Source organism: Monodon monoceros, unplaced genomic scaffold (assembly GCF_005190385.1).
Source record: "Monodon monoceros isolate NGI ecotype Baffin Bay Population unplaced genomic scaffold, NGI_Narwhal_1 Super_Scaffold_16, whole genome shotgun sequence".
Taxonomy (NCBI): Eukaryota; Metazoa; Chordata; class Mammalia; order Artiodactyla; family Monodontidae; genus Monodon; species Monodon monoceros.
The window spans coordinates 12009790-12024571 of NW_021703772.1; the positions used below are offsets into that span (position 1 = coordinate 12009790).

The 14782-nt window shown below is 41.3% G+C and overlaps 1 protein-coding gene across 1 annotated transcript in view; it reads left to right on the forward strand.

Annotated features, from left to right (window-relative positions):
- Nucleotides 1-14529, forward strand: part of IRS1 (insulin receptor substrate 1) — a 115592-nt gene extending 101063 nt beyond the window's left edge. The window contains exon 2 of the mRNA XM_029225274.1: nucleotides 14440-14529. The gene's annotated coding sequence lies outside the window, so the exon portion shown is untranslated. The remainder of the gene's footprint in view (nucleotides 1-14439) is intronic.
- The last annotated feature ends 253 nt before the right edge of the window (nucleotides 14530-14782 follow it).

The following is a 14782-nucleotide window of genomic DNA, read 5'->3' on the forward strand; positions in this document are numbered from 1 at the left end:
AAAAATGAAGGGAGTGGGGGAGAATAAAGTGCCCACAGCTACAAAGTGACTAGAGACAAATTATTTTACAGCAGAATTTTTCTACCCCTCTGTAGCTCTCATAGCTGTATGAGTCATTTAGCTATGTGGTTTTAGAACTTTGTTTGTCACTGCTGTCAGATCTGTAATTTTAAAGGAAATGTACTAACTGGTGTTTAAGCAGGAAGAGAGAGACTGTGGTATTTGCAATGAGATGCAGAGAGAAGGAAAACGTGAGCAAGTTGGCACTTTGTAGATCATTATTGCCCTTGCTTAATAAAGTAATAGATGCTCCACCATTGCTTTGAAGTGGTTGCCAACTTCCTCACAGCGCTGTGAAACCTGATACTTCTGCCTTTAAACTGTGTGTGAAAGTGCAAACAGTAGTACTTGTGAAATCATTCAGCCACTTCCAAACTGTAGTCTAAGCAGGGGAACGGGAATCCAAGACTGAGAGAGGAGGCGGAGAGATGGCCTCTGCAGGTTTCAATATCTGGATGTCAGATTTGGCTTACTTTTAGTTATGCAGGCTTGAACTTTACAGAGATAAACACTGGTTTCCTCAAAGGATATAAAGGAATTAAAAGAAGGCACTTTGATCTTCTTAGCAGGTTTTTTTCATTAAATAAGCTCATGGCAGTTAAGTCAAAGCCAACTCAACCCACATTATTAAAACGCTTGGGCTACCAAATTTAATAGGTGCATTTTAGAAGGTGGAAATTAGTGTCCAAGTAATAAAGGGGTCGGGGCGGGGGATCGCGTAGGTCAGGAGAATATTTTCCGTGCCTGAACTGAGATGCAGAAGGCTTGCTCCATCCTAAGGCTGAAATAGTTTTCGGTTATCCGCCTTCCCTTCCTGAGCAGGTGGTGCATGGGATGGGGTTCTTGAAAATGTCAAGAGTCATTTTTATATGTGTAGTCAGTGCCACCCAGGAAACTAAGGAAGCTTTATTTCCAGAACTGTATTATGACCTTGGCTATGTACTCACAATCTCTGTTGCATTTGGGGAGAACATGATAACTAGGTTGTTGTCCTTGCTCAGTTTGCTTGCTAGCAAAGTGGTTTAGAACAAAGGTTGACTCCTTGGCAGCCCATGGCCTGCTGACTTGTGTAAGAGGATCAGAGGTCTGAATCTCCAACGTTAGCTATTTCTGAGGCAACAGGCCACTACGTCAGAAGAGCAGAGTGGTGACTCTCTCGTGCTACCCACTGGGAAGCAGCAAATGGTTGTGTGGTAAAACAGAGTCTTTATTTGGACACTGGTCCAGAGAAGCAAAAGTCCTCTCCAAAAATTCATCATCTGGGTGTAGTGTAGATCTCCATGTTCTTCCATGAAAAATCTGTATTCTGCTGCAGTATTGTGCAAAAAAACTTTCTCCAGTGAAGGAAATGCTCTATATCTGCACTGTCCAATATGGTAGCCACAAACCACATGTGATTACCAAGACCAAGGAACTGAAGTTTCATTTTACTTGTTGTCAATTCACTTTACTTTAAGCAGTCACATGTCTAACGGATTTTATATTGCACAGCACAGTTCTAGAGGGACCACAGTAGGGATGTGCGTGAGCCCCTGCTTCATGTGCTATCTAAAACTGATGGGGACAGTGTCTGCTGTGTGTGTTTAACGTTTGGGAGATTCCATTTAGTTTTCCCATGAAGCCGTGATGCTGATCATAAAAACAAAACACATTCCTGCAGTATGATAAGTCCCTCATTAAAAACCAGAATGAGAAGAAACGTAAAGGAAAAAAAATAAACCTGAGGATACAGGTGTTCCTAGAAGAGGACTGACGATTATTTCTTGGTCAAACATTTGCTGAAATGAAAAGTGGTAATGTCTCAGCAAGTAGATCTCTCTCCTGCTGTCATTCATTTTCGGATGCTGGGTTCCTGCACTTTTATCTGTGTTGGAGAGCTGTCTGACTCCTTTCCAAGCCACATCTTAGAAAAACAAAACAAAACAAAACAAAACAAAGCAATAAAACAGAGAAAGGATGATGTGCTAGGTGTGGGAAAATACTTAACGACACAGGTTTCAACTTGCTACCAAGTCATTCCATACGTAGCTGTAACTCACTTATTTGGAATTTGGAACACATTGTCTATGGAAGCACTTTTATAATTTACTTGTTTCCAAGACTAAACTCTGGTAGTCTGTTTTACCCATCATGGAACTGATGATGGTATATTTGCAGTAAAAAATACTAGAAAATACTTCCGTGGAATATTTGTTGTTAATGGAAGCCTGGATCAAAACTCAGCAATGTTAATTATTTGATACTACTCTCCAAAAATATGTTTGAAGTTTGAAAAATCAAATAAGAACCAACTTTTTGTTTTGTTTTGTTCTGAACTGTTGACTGCTCAAAGAAAAGCAGATTAAACTGAGAAGTAGTGGAGACTTCTGGGGACATTCTGAAGAAGTAATTTGGTATTTTGGACTTTTTTTTTTTTTTCGGTACGCGGGCCTCTCACTGCTGTGGCCCCTCCCGCTGCGGAGCACAGGCTCCGGACGCGCAGGCTCAGCGGCCATGGCTCACGGGCCCAGGCGCTCCGCAGCATGTGGGATCTTCCCGGACCGGGGCACGAACCCGTGTCCCCTGCATCGGCAGGCGTACTCTCAACCACTGTGCCACCAGGGAAGCCCTAAAAGGTTAAATTTTAATTTACTTAATCTCTTATTTTCATACAGGCTCCTCTCTACCCTTTATACCACAATACCGCGGGGCACTAAAATGCTACTTAAAGGAAACGAGAGCCCTTTCCTTTTAGTGCATTTATGACTTCCTCTCAATTTAGGGTTTGACATGGCTGAGGAGAAAACTAAATATAACCGATGTTTGTATTTTCCCTCATAAGCCTATTGGGCATTGAAACGGAAGGTCAGAACACAAGCTTTGTGAAAAAGGCTCCCAGTGTTAATGAGCAGCTGTATGTATCTCAGGGAAACAGTTTGTAACTAAAAATAGAGTCTCTCTGACTATAGCAACTCAGAGCATTTAATACCCAGATTCTACACGGGCAGAAATAAATCCCCAAAGGGTGTATGATATAGGAGGGGTAGAGTGTCAGGGCTGAAGGGGTAGGAAGAACTGTGCCCCCCAAATCCGAGGTTGTGTTAATCCGCTGGTGAGTTTCAATCAGATATGCTTACTGCATTCACATGAGATTTTTCCCAGTCTCAAAGACAATTAGAAATCAGTTTGTAACAATGAAGCTAAGAGGAAAACCAGTGCACACAGGCTATTTTTAGCAACTAAGCCAAATTGTTAAAAAAAAAAAAAAAAAAGACCGAGGGTAAGTATAAAGTAAGGAAATATAAATACTGAAAGGAAAAGGTAATATAAACTTCTTGGTGTGTAGCCATAGTTTACTAAAGATGTGAGATTTGTCTGGAATATTGAAGACATTCATTTTAGAATGGCCATCTTGGTATTTTATTAGTTAAATTCAGATATCTAGAAAGCTGCTTTCTAAGATGAATTTTAAGATTTTTAAGATTGCTTTTAAGATTTTTTGGTTGCTGTTAACTAGTGCTATGGACTGAATTGTCCTCCCCACCCCAAACCCACAAAGTGCATACGTTGAAGCATTAACCTTCCAAGTGGGGCATTTGGAGGTGGGGCCTTTTGGAGGTAATTAGATTCAGATGAGGTCATGAGGGTAGGGGCCTCATGATGGCATTAGTGCCCTTATAAGAAGAGAAAGACACACCAAGAGCCCTCTCTCTCTCCCTCTTTTTCTCTCTCTCTTTCTCTTTCTCCATCATGTGAGGACATAAGAGGGAATCTATCTGCAAACCAGGAGGAGATCCCTCATCAAGAACTGAATCAGGTGGCACCTTGATCTTGGACTTTCCAGCCTCCAGAACTGTGTCTCCAGAAATAAATGTCTGCTGTTTAAGCCACCCAGTCTGAAGTATTTTGTTATAGCAGCCAAGCAAACTCATACAAACAACACTGTTGTGTTGAAAAGGTAAACTGCATGGTTACTGTTCAGTAATCAAGGAATTAAGCATCTTTTTTCCACTCCATATTTTTTTTCCTTCCTCCTAGAGGACTAAAATCCTTTGGAAACATCACCAGGTAAAGATATCTCCTAATACATGTTCTGATCCTCATTGGTCTTCACTTGATAAAATGTTTAAGGTATTTCACAATGTGTAGATTTTAATTTTTAACTAAAAGGCAAGACCTGAGGAGCTGAGCAATTCTGTGGAAGTTTAGTATTAAAAAGAGGAAGAGAGAGGCTGCCAGTGTTTAAACTACTTACAGTCACACCTTTGTTTGGAAATAGCAATTGTCAGGAATTTGGCAATGGAGGATGACCTCATTCCATATACACAGGTAAATATAGTAAGGAAATAAAACTTCCCACATTGAAGGATTTTGAGCATGGTAATGCTTATTTATAATGTATTTGATGAATACCCTCCTTGTAACAACAACCATCAGATTAACTTGAGAAATGAAAACATGACAAAAATAGGAAAAGAATAGAATCATTCTTCCAAACCCTTCATGCACACTATCTCATTTTTCTTTGTATTTTGGGGTCAAAATTATAGTGGCAGCTATAATAGTACCCTGTACTGATGGAGAAACTCAGAAAAGTTCAAGTGAAGGGATCATTTATTCCTCTCTGTTAGTTGCTTCCTCAGAAACTTTAAAATAATAGCTTTCCATTTTGAGAGGACTTAGTCCAACCATTCTTTTTTTTTTTTTTTTTTTTTAATACAACACTTAAGCAGCAAGTTGATTTTTTAATTTATTTTGTGTCGGTTCATTGGTTTGTTTATTTACTTATTTTTAGCTGTGTTGGGTCTTCATTTCTGTGCGAGGGCTTTCTCTAGTTGTGGCAAGCGGGGCCACTCTTCATCACAGTGCGCGGGCCTCTCACTATTGTGGCCTCTTTTGTTGCGGAGCACAGGCTCCAGACGCGCAGGCTCAGTAGTTGTGGCTCACGAGCCTAGTTGCTCCGCAGCATGTGGGATCTTCCCAGACCAGGGCTCAAACCCGTGCCCCCTGCATCGGCAGGCTGATTCTCAACCACTGCGCCACCAGGGAAGCCCAGTCCAACCATTCTTAAAATTCTGTTGCTGCATTTTTTTTTTTTTTACAGTGATGAAGTGTCCAGAGCTGAGGAAGAAATTCCATTGCTATTCTCAGATGTATATACCCAAACATGGGTAAAGACAAGGAAACATTTATAGCACTTTGTATTGTTGAAGTCCTCTAGGTTAAAAATGGAATAAAACAAAACAAAACAAAAACATTGTGGGCAGCCTCCTTCCCCTGATGCAGACCTATTGGGTAGGATTGGATGATTTTTGTTGGTCTCTTCCCCAGGTTGTTTTAATGCAGTGTGAGTAATATTAAATTGAGCCATACGAAATTGCTGCTTTTGTGGGTCAGAAATGGTCAAATATTGGCAATTTCTTATGGTCATACTTTTTTTTTTTTTTACATCTTTATTGGAGTATAATTGCTTTACAATGGTGTGTTAGTTTCTGCTTTATAACAAAGTGAATCAGTTATACATATACATATGTTCCCATATCTCTTCCCTCTTGCGTCTCCCTCCCTCCCACCCTCCCTATCCCACCCCTCCAGGCGGTCAAAAAGCTGATCCCCCTGTGCTATGCAGCTGCTTCCCACTAGCTATCTACCTTACGTTTGGTAGTGTATATATATGTCCACGCGTCTCTCTCGCTCCGTCACAGCTTACCCTTCCCCCTCCCAATATCCTCAAGTCCATGCTTTAGTAGGTCTGTGTCTTTATTCCTGTCTTACCCCTAGGTTCTTCATGACATTTTTTTTCATAAATTCCATATATATGTGTTAGCATACGGTATTTGTCTTTTTCTTTCTGACTTACTTCACTCTGTATGACAGACTCTAGGTCTATCCACCTCATTACAAATAGCTCAATTTTGTTTCTTTTTATGGCTGAGTAATATTCCATTGTATATATGTGCCACATCTTCTTTATCCATTCATCTGATGATGGATACTTAGGTTGTTTCCATCTCCGGGCTATTGTAAATAGAGCTGCAATGAACATTTTGGTACGACTTTTTTGAATTATGGTTTTCTCAGGGTATATGCCCAGTAGTGGGATTGCTGGGTCATATGGTAGTTCTATTTGTAGTTTTATAAGGAAACTCCATACTGTTCTCCACAGTGGCTGTATCAATTTACATTCCCACCAACAGTGCAAGAGTGTTCCCTTTTCTCCACACCCTCTCCAGCATTTATTGTTTCTAGATTTTTTGACGATGGCCATTCTGACTGGTGTGAGATGATATCTCATTGTAGTTTTGATTTGCATTTCTCTAATGATTAATGATGTTGAGCATTCTTTCATGTGTTTGTTGGCAGTCTGTATATCTTCTTTGGAGAAATGTCTATTTAGGTCTTCTGCCCATTTTTGGATTGGGTTGTTAGTTTTTTTGTTATTGAGCTGCATGAGCTGCTTATAAATGTTGGAGATTAATCCTTTGTCAGTTGCTTCATTTGCAAATATTTTCTCCCATTCTGAGGGTTGTCTTTTGGTCTTGTTTATGGTTTCCTTTGCTGTGCAAAAGCTTTGAAATTTCATTAGGTCCCATTTGTTTATTTTTGCTTTTATTTCCATTTCTCTAGGAGGTGGGTCAAAAAGGAGCTTGCTGTGATTTTGTCATAGAGTGTTCTGCCTGTGTTCTTCTCTAAGAGTTTGATAGTTTCTGGCCTTACATTTAGGTCTTTAATCCATTTTGAGCTTATTTTTGTGTATGCTGTTAGGGAGTGATCTAATCTCATACTTTTACATGTACCTGTCCAGTTTTCCCAGCACCACTTATTGAAGAGGCTGTCTTTTCTCCACTGTACATTCCTGCCTCCTTTATCAAAGATAAGGTGACCATATGTGCATGGGTTTATCTCTGGGCTTTCTACCCTGTTCCATTGATCTTTCTGTTTTTGTGCCAGTACCATACTGTCTTGATTACTGTAGCTTTGTAGTATAGTGTGAAGTCAGGGAGCCTGATTCCTCCAGCTCCTTTTTTCGTTCTCAAGACTGCTTTGGCTATTCGGGGTCTTTTGTGTTTCCATACAAATTGTGAAATTTTTTGTTCTAGTTCTGTGAAAAATGCCAGTGGTAGTTTGATAGGGATTGCATTGAATCTGTAGATTGCTTTGGGTAGTAGAGTCATTTTCACAATGTTGATTCTTCCAATCCAAGAACATGGTATATCTCTCCATCTATTTGTATCATCTTTAATTTCTTTCATCAGTGTCTTATCATTTTCTGCATACAGGTCTTTTGTCTCCTTAGGTAGGTTTATTCCTAGATATTTTATTCTTTTTGTTGCAATGGTAAATGGGAGTGTTTTCTTGATTTCACTTTCAGATTTTTCATCCTTAGTGTATAGGAATGCCAGAGATTTCTGTGCATTAATTTTGAATCCTGCTACTTTACTAAATTCATTGATTAGCTCTAGTAGTTTTCTGGTAGCACCTTACGATTCTCTATGTATAGTATCATGTCATCTGCAAACAGTGACAGCTTTACTTCTTTTCTCATTTGGATTCCTTTTTTTCTCTGATTGCTGTGGCTAAAACTTCCAAAACTATGTTGAATGAGAGTGGTGAAAGTGGGCAACCTTGTCTTGTTCCTGATCTTAGTGGAAATGCTTTCAGTTTTTCACCATTGAGGACGATGTTGACTGTGGGTTTGTCATATATGGCCTTTATTATGTTGAGGAAAGTTCCCTCTATGCCTACTTTCTGCAGGGTTTTTATCATAAATGGGTGTTGAATTTTGTCAAAAGCTTTCTCTGCATCTATTGAGATGATCATATGGTTTTTCTCCTTCAGTTTGTTAATATGGTGTATCACGTTGATTGATTTGAGTATATTGAAGAATACTTGCGTTCCCGGAATAAACCCCACTTGATCATGGTGTATGATCCATTTAATGTGCTGTTGGATTCTGTTTGCTAGTATTTTGTTGAGGATTTTTGCATCTATATTCATCAGTGATATTGGCCTGTAGTTTTCTTTCTTTGTGACATCCTTTTCTGGTTCTGGTATCAGGGTGATGGTGGCCTCGTAGAATCAGTTTGGAAATGTTCCTCTCTCTGCTATATTTTGGAAGAGTTTGAGAAGGATAGGTGTTAGCTCTTCTCTAAATGTTTGATAGAATTCGCCTGTGAAGCCATCTGGTCCTGGGCTTTCGTTTGTTGGAAGATTTTTAATCACAGTTTCAATTTCAGTGCTTGTGATTGGTCTGTTCATATTTTCTATTTCTTCCCAATTCAGTCTTGGCAGGTTGTGCATTTCTAAGAATTTTTCCATTTCTTCCAGGTTGTACATTTTATTGGCATAGAGTTGCTTGTAATAATCTCTCATGATCTTTTGTATTTCTGCACTGTCCGTTGTTACTTCTCCTTTTTCATTTCTAATTCTATTGATTTGAGTCTTCTCCCTTTTTTTCTTGATGAGTCTGGCTAATGGTTTATCAATTTTGTTTATCTTCTCAAAGAACAAGCTTTTAATTTTATTGATCTTTGCTATCATTTCCTTCATTTCTTTTTCATTTATTTCTGATCTGATTTTTATGATTTCTTTCCTTCTGCTAACTTCGGGGTTTTTTTTGTTCTTCTTTCTCTAATTGCTTTAGGTGCAAGGTTAGGTTGTTTATTCGAGATGTTTCCTGTTTCTTAAGGTAGGATTGTATTGCTATAAACTCCCCTCTTAGAACTGCTTTTGCTGCATCCCATAGGTTTTGGGTCATCGTGTCTCCACTGTCATTTGTTTCTAGGTATTTTTTTATTTCCTCTTTGATTTCTTCAGTGATCACTTCGTTATTAAGTAGTGTATTGTTTAGCCTCCATGTGTTTGTATTTTTTACAGATCTTTTCCTGTAATTGATATCTAGTCTCATAGCTTTGTGGTCGGAAATGATACTTGATACAATTTTAATTTTCTTAAATTTACCAAGGCTTGATTTGTGACCCAAAATATGATCTATCCTGGAGAATGTTCCATGAGCACTTGAGAAAAATGTGTATTCTGTTGCTTTTGGATGAAATGTCCTATAAATATCAATTAAGTCCATCTTGTTTAATGTATCATTTAAAGCTTGTGTTTCCTTATTTATTTTCATTCTGGATGATCTGTCCATTGGTGAAAGTGGGGTGTTAATGTCCCCTACTATGAATGTGTTACTGTTGATTTCCCCTTTTATGGCTGTTAGTATTTGCCCTATGTATTGAGGTGCCCCTATGTTGGGTGCATAAATATTTACAATTGTTATATCTTCTTCTTGGATCGATCCCTTGATCATTATGTAGTGTCATTCTTTGTCTCTTCTAATAGTCTTTATTTTAAAGTCTATTTTGTCTGATATGAGAATTGCTACTCCAGCTTTCTTTTGGTTTCCATTTGCATGGAATATCTTTTTCCATCCCCTTACTTTCAGTCTGTATGTGTCTCTAGGTCTGAAGTGGGTCTCTTGTAGACAGCATATATATGTGTCTTGTTTTTGTATCCATTCAGCCAATCTGTGTCTTTTGGTGGGAGCATTTAGTCCATTTACATTTAAGGTAATTATCGATATGTATGTTCCTATTCCCAGTTTCTTAATTGTTTTGGGTTCGTTATTGTAGGTCTTTTCCTTCTCTTGTGTTTCTTGCCTAGAGAAGTTCCTTTAGCAGTTGTTGTAAAAGCTGGTTTGGTGGTGCTGAACTCTCTCAGCTTTTGCTTGTCTGTAAAGGTTTTAATTTCTCCATCAAATCTGAATGAGATCCTTGCTGGGTAGAGTAATCTTGGTTGCAGGTTTTTCTCCTTCATCACTTTAAATATGTCCTGCCAGTCCCTTCTGGCTTGCAGAGTTTCTGCTGAAAGATCAGCTGTTAACCTTATGGGGATTCCCTTGTGTGTTATTTTTCCCTTGCTGCTTTTAATATGTTTTCTTTGTATTTAATTTTTGACAGTTTGATTAATATGTGTCTTGGCGTAGTTCTCCTTGGATTTATCCTGTATGGGACTCTCTGTGCTTCCTGGACTTGATTAACTATTTCCTTTCCCATATTAGGGAAGTTTTCAACTACAATCTCTTCAAATATTTTCTCAGTCCCTTTCTTTTTCTCGTCTTCTGGAACCCCTATAATTTGAATGTTGGTGTGTTTAATGTCCCAGAGGTCTCTGAGACTGTCCTCAGTTCTTTTCATTCTTGTATCTTTATTCTGCTCTGCAGTAGTTATTTCCACTATTTTATCTTCCAGGTCACTTATCCATTCTTCTGCCTCAGTTATTCTGCTATTGATCCCATGTAGAGTATTTTTAATTTCATTTATTGTGTTGTTCATCGTTGCTTGTTTCATCTTTAGTTCTTCTAGGTCCTTGTTAAATGTTTCTTGCATTTTGTCTATTCTATTTCCAAGATTTTGGATCATCTTTACTGTTATTATTCTGAATTATTTTTCAGGTAGACTGCCTATTGCCTTTTCGTTTGTTAGGTCTGGTGGGTTTTTATCTTGCTCCTTCATGTGCTGTGTGTTTTTCTGTCTTCTCATTTTGCTTATCTTTCTGTGTTTGGGGTCTCCTTTTTGCAGGCTGCAGGTTCGTAGTTCCCCTTGTTTTTGGTGTCTGTCCCCAGTGGCTAAGGTTGGTTCAGTGGGTTGTGTAGGCTTCCTGGTGGAGGGGACTAGTGCCTGTGTTCTGGTGGATGAGGCTGGATCTTGTGTTTCTGGTGGGCAGGTCCACGTCTGGTGGTGTGTTTTGGGGGTGTCTGTGGACTTATTATGATTTTAGGCAGCCTGTCTGCTAAAGGGTGGGGTTGTGTTCCTATCTTGCTAGTTGTTTGGCATAGGATGTCCAGCACTGTAGCTTGCTGGTCGTTGAGTGAAGCTGGGTGCTGGTGTTGAGATGGAGATCTCTAGGAGATTTTCACCGTTTGACATTATGTGGAGCTGGGAGGTCTCTTGTTGACCAGTGTCCTGAAGTTGGCTCTCCCACCTCAGAGGCACAGCACTGACTCCTAGCTGCAGCACCAAGAACCTTTCGTCCACACGGCTCAGAATAAAAGGGAGAAAAAGTAGAAAGAAAGAATTAGTGGAAGTAGAAAGAAAGAAAGAAAGGAAGAAAGGAGGGAGGGAGGGAGGAAGGAAGGAAGGAGGGAAGGAAGGAAAAAAGAAAGAAAGAAGGTAAAGTAAAATAAAGTAAGATAAAATATAATAAAGTTATTAAAACAAAAAAATAATTATTAAGAGAAAAAAATTTTAAAAATTAACAACAACAAAACGGATGGATAGAACCCTAGGACAAATGGTGGAAGCAAAGCTACGCAGACAAAATCTCACACAGAAGCATACACATACACACTCACAAAAAGAGGAAAAGGGGAAAAAATCATAAATCTTGTTCTCAAAGTCCACCTCCTTAATTTGGGATGACTGGTTGTCTATTCATGTATTCCACAGATGCAGGTACATCAAGTTGATTGTGGAGATTTAATCCGCTGCTCCTGAGGCTGCTGGGAGGGATTTCCCTTTCTCTTCTTAGTTCGCACAGCTCCCGGGGGCTCAGCTTTGGATTTGGCCCCCCTCTGCATGTAGGTCGCCGGAGGGCGTCTGTTCTTCGCTCAGACAGGACGGGGTTAAAGGAGCCGCTGATTCGGGGGCTCTGGCTCACTCATGCCGGGGGCGGGGGGAGGGGCATGGAGTGCGGGGCGGGCCTGCGGCGGCAGAGGCCGGCGTGACGTTGCACCAGCGTGAAGCGCGCCGGCGTTCTTCCGGGGGGGTTGTCCCTCGATCCCGGGACCCTGGCAGTGGCGGGACGCACAGCCTCCCCGGAAGAGGGGTGTGGATGGTGACCTGTGCTCGCACACAGGCTTCTTGGTGGCGGCAGCAGCAGCCTTAGCGTCTTATGCCCGTCTCTGGGGTCCACGGTTTTAACCGCGGCTCGCGCCCGTCTCTGGAGCTCCTTTAAGCAGTGCTCTTAATCCCCTCTCCTCGCGCACCAGGAAACAATGGTCTCTTGCCTCTTCGGCAGGTCCAGACTTTTCCCGGACTCCCTCCCGGCTAGCCGTGGCGCACTAACCCCCTGCAGGCTGTGTTCACGCCGCCAACCCCAGTCCTCTCCCGGCACTCTGACCGAAGCCCAAGCCTCAGCTCCCGCCCTCGCGGGTGAGCAGACAAGCCTCTCGGGCTGGTGAGTTCCGGTTGGCCCTGATCCTCTGTGCGGGAATCTCTCCGCTTTGCCCTCCGCACCCCTGTTGCTGTGCTCTCCTCCGTGGCGCCGAAGCTTTCCCCCTCCGCCACCCACAGTCTCCGTCCGCGAAGGGGCTCCAAGTGTGTGGACACCTTTCCTCGTTCACGGCTCCCTCCCAGTGGTGCAGGTCCCGCCCCTATCCTTTTGTCTCTGTTTATTCTTTTTCCTTTTGCCCTGCCCAGGTACGTGGGGAGTTTCTTGCCTTTTGGGAGGTCTGAGGTCTTCTGCCAGCGTTCAGTAGGTGTTCTGTAGGAGTTGTTCCACGTGTAGATGTATTTCTGGTGTATCTGTGGGGAGGAAGGTGATCTCCGCGTCTTACTCTTCCGCCATCTTCCCGGAAGACTCCTTATGGTCATACTTAGAATGGATATTTCTAGGTTTATATTTTGCAGGTTGATTGTAAAATTGATCAACAGTAGCTCAGGCATTTTAAACTTTTTCCTCCCTCTCTTTCTTACTCTACTTCTATGATAAGATGACATTTCCATGTGCTACAGACTCCCTGGATGTACTCAGATTTTATTGGAACACCAGAACAGGAGGAGGGTGGAGTGAGGAATTACCGACAATAAGTTTTTATCGTCACAAGAATTAAGAGCCTGGGGCATAGATAAAATAGGCCTTAGGCTATATTTTATTCCCAGTGCTGACATGTACAGCTCTCTCTCCCACAAACGAAAGGGTGAGTAGAATTGTCATTGTTAGGGAATAACTTGGAATTGGCTCTTATTAAGCAATTATTTTCCAATGTCAGGAATAAATTATTTCCAGTACACCTAATACCTAAAGTACATGGTGTCCTGACCCTGTGGATGAGAACCCCTGGTGTTGCCGGAGAATCTGGGGGAACAAAGGTGTTAAACTCTAAAGCCTTGAGCCTGGGCTCCTGGGAGCCTGTATAATGGGCCTACTGGGGATGATCAAGAATTCCGTATGTCTGGAAATCTCTTTCAGTTTGGATCCAATCTATAAGTTAAAATCAGTTGCTTTAAAAACCCTCCCAAATGCTGCATTCCCTTGGAGGAGGCTGGACAGAGCCTCAGGGGTGACATCATTCAAGGTGCAGAAGTAGACAGAGCTACAGTGTGTCTGCACACAAGCCCAACCACCATGCCCTGTGAGACAGGTGCTGCATTTCAAGAGGACAGAGAATGAGAGCAATTGCAGTAGGGCTCTGCTTGATAAAGACTGAACACTTAAAATTGCCGCTTAAAGCAGTTGCAGACTGAGAATCATTTGCAGCCATATGAAATGCCTTGCTACAGAGAAACACCCCTAGAAGCCCTGGAAATCGGTCTTCAGGTGACAGAATTGGGACTACGACAGCAGGAAAGGATGCAGACAGCATAGGCCAGGGACAGGCCCCTTAGCCCTAGCTGGGTAAGAGTTTTCACTAGTTCCTTAGTGAGAAAGGCTTAGAAGCGAACACCAGAACTTTACAGAACAGCATCTGTCGTTTTCTGTTTGTTTTCTGGGTGTGGTGGCAGTCGCTGTGGTCCTGCTGGTGTGTGTGCATACATGCTTATATTAATTAGTCATCTCTAGCTTCTTATTTCATAGTGTGGGTTTCATCACTTTCAATGGACTCTATAAAGTCTTGAGCTGAAGAGTCTGTTCAGACTTTTTACAGACATATCTGTACCATGTGGAATCAACTAAGTTCTTAGGAGATTCAAATCCTCCCAGGAGGCTGACCAGACAAAGAGCGATCCTTCCAGAGTGTGCCTGGGCTAGGCTTGGTGCAGTCTGGGCGTGTCCCACGATAGGCTAGGACAACAGCTCGCTTGCTTCTGGTCACGTACTCACTGTTTATATTTGGCAGAGATAGGGAAGGAAACCCATTTACATATTCTTTTTTTCTCAAAGAGTTGGGAGAGAGATAATCAAATTCTAAAGTCTTTCAAAATGCTATGTAAATGATTTAGATGTCATTGGATATCATGATATGACTTGGATGGTTTAGAATTGGATGTCATGATATGATTGAAAAAGGGACAAAGACTTGAATCTTGGGAGCAAATATTTGGTCCATTAATTACATCAAAAAAAGGAAAATGAAATTTCCAAAAAGAGGCTAGTAGAAGCCCAATCAAATACAGGTAAAGACTTTAAGACAAGGTCAGCATTAAATCATCAATTATTTTCTCTCTCTCTTAATTTCAGTGTGCTAGTTGGACATGAGAAATTATGGTGATAGGAACAAAGTGGGAACTCTGCTTGGTCATGGACACTCAGGGTAAAGCTGAGTCTGATCCCACCAAGACTTCTACAACAAGGTAGGCCATCTGTGGGGTGAGACACAAATTCTGAGCTTGGGGGGAATGAGCTTTACTTATGTAAATATGCAGTTCAAATAAAAGTGGTATCTGGAACAAGAATTTCTAAATCTATTTTTTGTCCAGTGGAGGTGAAGCATCCCCTCATTGTTGGTGCCTGCCATTTCTTAACTGTTGCTCTGGGAAGAACTTGCACTTGTACCTGTACTGAAAGCAGCACTTGAACGGAA